The sequence below is a fragment of the Helianthus annuus genome, chromosome 12 (assembly GCF_002127325.2).
Source record: "Helianthus annuus cultivar XRQ/B chromosome 12, HanXRQr2.0-SUNRISE, whole genome shotgun sequence".
Classification (NCBI taxonomy): Eukaryota; Viridiplantae; Streptophyta; class Magnoliopsida; order Asterales; family Asteraceae; genus Helianthus; species Helianthus annuus.
In genome coordinates this window covers 85,096,327-85,100,155 of record NC_035444.2, presented here as the reverse complement: position 1 = coordinate 85,100,155, position 3,829 = coordinate 85,096,327, and the positions used below count along the sequence as shown (strand labels likewise).

Genomic DNA, 3,829 nt, shown 5'->3' with positions numbered 1-3,829 from the left:
ACAAAATTGCCACCTTGCCTTTACTAACTAGTAACATCATCAAGTCTTGCATTCTTTGGTTTCTACTATGATTTTGATTGACGGAGGCGATAGACACTTAATGCACTAACAGTGATCTTTGTGATGTTACATACATGACTTAATTGATTATGAAACTGATTTCATTGGTAACCATGGTTGGGATTGGGTTGACCAACTTGGACGGGTAACTTAACATACCGAGCAAATCAAAGGTGAGTTCATTCCTCTTGAGCATGCGTCCCTGTAACACCCCAAATTTCGTATGACATAATATAATGTTTTAATCGCAGTTTTTGACGGAAAGAAATGGTAAACATAGATTTTTACCATTAGTAAAGGCTTATAAATTTTAGTAAATCTAAAATTCTTAGGTATGCATGAAGGTTTGCTAGATTAGTATGTAGAAATGGGGGAAGATGACATGTTATGAATAAATGAGGGGTTGAAAATGAAAAATGTGTTATTAAAACACCTAACAAAAATGCCCAGGGAATAGAAGTGGGTGTGTGTGCGATCGTGAGGAGAGACCAGGGGAAACCTTCCCCTCAAAACCCTAACACCTCTCAAATCATCAAATTAAGAAGGAAATTGAAGGTCAATCGAATGCATGTGATCAATTCCTTAGTCATCTAAGGGTTTCCCATCATGGGGTAAGTCGAATTATGTGATTTGATGCTAGTTAATGATAAGGGTTTTGATTAATCTTTGAAGTAGTATGAAATTGAACTTGTTTATGAGTTAGAATCATCATGTAGAACATGGATTATGCATGGTTTGGGTTAATTTGATGTTTATATGTGAAACCCATTTGGTTATGGTGATGATAACAACTTGAATGATCACCCATGTCCAATTCTTGCTTAATATTGATGTATTTTGGCATGCATGGTAGATTCTTGTTAGAGGAATTGAAAGAAATGTGATTCTAGTATGTTTAATGATTATGTAGAAATGATTCATGATGATTAGAAGGAAGAATTTTGGTGAATTATGTATGAGGTTAGAAGGATATGCATGAATTAGTTGTACATTAAGCTTAGATGGTGGTACGCACACAAGGTGTTTGATGAAATGCCTAAATGACAATAATATGTGAAATTCGTACCATACGCTTGAATGATGTGATGAAATTATATGGAATGTTTGATCGTATTAGTTTCAACTTAAGAATGGTTATGGAACGAATGAGAATCCTAGAAAAGAGTAAACTTAATTGATATTGGCGTTAACTATAAAGATGTTGATATGAACGGAATCGTATGTATATGTGTATATGTAACTATTTGATTATGCGGCCAAATATGTCCTACAAAATGAGTATGAAGCGTAGATGGCATAATGACTATATTCTAACATGTTAATTTGTGAATGAATGTATGTCCAAGTTGGAAGTTGAAAATGCTTGATAGTTGACTTTCTGGAAAGTCAACAATGGTAGGAATGTTGTGAGGTAGATCTCTTATCATAAACGTACGGTTTAGGAAGTCAAAGTGATGCACGAAATATTTATAGCAAGATATGTAATGGCGTGTTTATATTATGCGAGTAGAAAGGATCTCATTGTTAATCTATGCTATGAGTTGCAAGAAATCCATTAATGAAAGTCAATTGTTGAGCATAGATTTATTGTGATTGATGCTTTGTGTGGCCTTGTTTACTAACAAGGGTATCAATGTATGGTCATGTAAGGATAGATAGCATGTCTACGGGCTCAAGCACGGAGGCTAATGGGTCAAAAGAAAGCATGGAACCTATGCTTGAACTTGGACGCTCAAGGTAAGTGATTTCCGTAATCACTTCTTAGTTCAAGTAAGTAATAAAGTGTTGAAATTAATTAAACATGATGTTTGAGGTTAAATATGTAGGAAAGTCTTTCGTCGTAAATGATGGGATTAAAGTTGACCAAAATGCCCTTGATGGGTATTTTGGGCAAACGATCTTAATAAGTAGTTTAGAAGCAAGTTATTGATTAGTGTAATGTCTTGGACAAGTATGGAAGCGAAGAGTATGGTCTTGGTATGTCATAAACCATTTAACGCGCAAATACCCTTAACGGGTCAAAACTAAGTATATGAACGATAATGTGTTAAGAGGATGCAAAATGTCTAAGAACTTATTATTTTATGATAGATGTCACTGATATTATTAGGTTTATAAGAGTTTATGGTAAAACAAACAAGTTACGCTGATGAATGCATGAACGGGTCGAATTGTGGGTAAGAGGGTAATAAGCCGATAGCGTGTAAGTTAAGATTTTCCTTAAGGCGGTTATGGGATTTTAAGTTCATTTGATAGGATGTGAATTTACAAGCATGTAGGAAGAAACGGGAGGTTAAACGGGTAAACGGTTCGAAAGTTACGTGCGTTTTAGTGCGTACGGACGACGAAACGAACCTGCAGAAAACTGCAAAAAAAAAAAAAACTAGAGGGCGTCGCTGACGGGTAGGGTACCTAAATGTGGGATCCTAAAGAATATGTAGTAATATGGTACCTAAAGGTGGGATCCTAAAGAATATGTAGTAATATGGTACCTAAAGGTGGGATCCTAAAGAATATGTAGTAATATGGTACCTAAAGGTGGGATCCTAAAGAATATGTAGTAATATGGTACCTAAAGGTGGGATCCTAAAGAATATGTAGTAATATGGTACCTAAAGGTGGGATCCTAAAGAATATGTAGTAATATGGTACCTAAAGGTGGGATCCTAAAGAATATGTAGTAATATGGTACCTAAAGGTGGGATCCTAAAGAATATGTAGTAATATGGTACCTAAAGGTGGGATCCTAAAGAATATGTAGTAATATGGTACCTAAATGTGGGATTCTAAGTTAAGAATTTCCTTAAGTAGATACGAATGAAGGTATGTATGTATGTATGTGTGAATATAAGTGGTATGTATGAATGAATGTATGTATGTATGTATGTATGTAGGTGTGTATGTAGGTAGTATGTGTATGTGTATATATATATCCAAGTGAGTATGTACGAATGTGTGCACGTATGTAGGGTTGTGAGACGGCATGTAATAGGTATGTATGTAGACATGTATGCATGTATGTATGTAAGTATGCACGTATGTAGGAACGTACGTATGAATGTAGGTACGTAGGTTTGTAAGTAGTTATGTATGAACGGATGCACATATGTAAGTATGTATGAAAGTATGTACGCATGTATTCAATGAAATTGAGTATTGACGATAATAATAGTGTGCCTTGTGAACGAAGTGTAACGCAGGTACAATGAGAAAGTCTCACCACGGAATGTACGAACAGATGGAAAGCTGGGATGTAAAGAGTTAACGGAACAAAAAGTAAACGTGAATAAATCTTGTATGTTTATAATGCGTACTAATGTTATGAATTTAATGTGGTGAGCGCAGGTAGTACGAGTCATGAGGATCATCAAGGAACAGAGATCGAGGATCGAGTCACTAGTGGGATTGTACGGGAACGTTGATGTATATAATGTAGTAAACATAAGCTATGATTTTACTTAGTAAATAAGTCGATTGATGGATTTATGTGAAAGAGTTATGTTAAAGTTAATTTTTAAATAAGTTAAGGTGTTTATAATGAAAGAAAGTTTATGGCTTGAACTTCCGCTGCGACTTTTAGTCAAATACGTATTAGGGTCTTACAAGTTGGTATCAGAGCCCTGGTTTGAGCGAATCAAGTACGAGAAGATAAATACTTGAACTCAAACCTGTGTGCTCTTGTGATAAAGAACCCGTACAATCCACGACTCGATCAAGATCTAAAGGTAGAAATGGAATGAAAGCACGTATGAATACATTCATATAAAGA

General features: G+C 35.2%; 1 long non-coding RNA gene across 1 annotated transcript; it reads left to right on the top strand.

Moving 5' to 3' along the window:
* The first annotated feature begins 528 nt into the window (after window positions 1-528).
* Window positions 529-3,294, top strand: LOC110896881. The gene is made up of 3 exons (XR_002568246.2): window positions 529-671; window positions 1,711-1,797; window positions 3,251-3,294. It is a non-coding gene; the product is annotated as an uncharacterized LOC110896881 (long non-coding RNA).
* The last annotated feature ends 535 nt before the right edge of the window (window positions 3,295-3,829 follow it).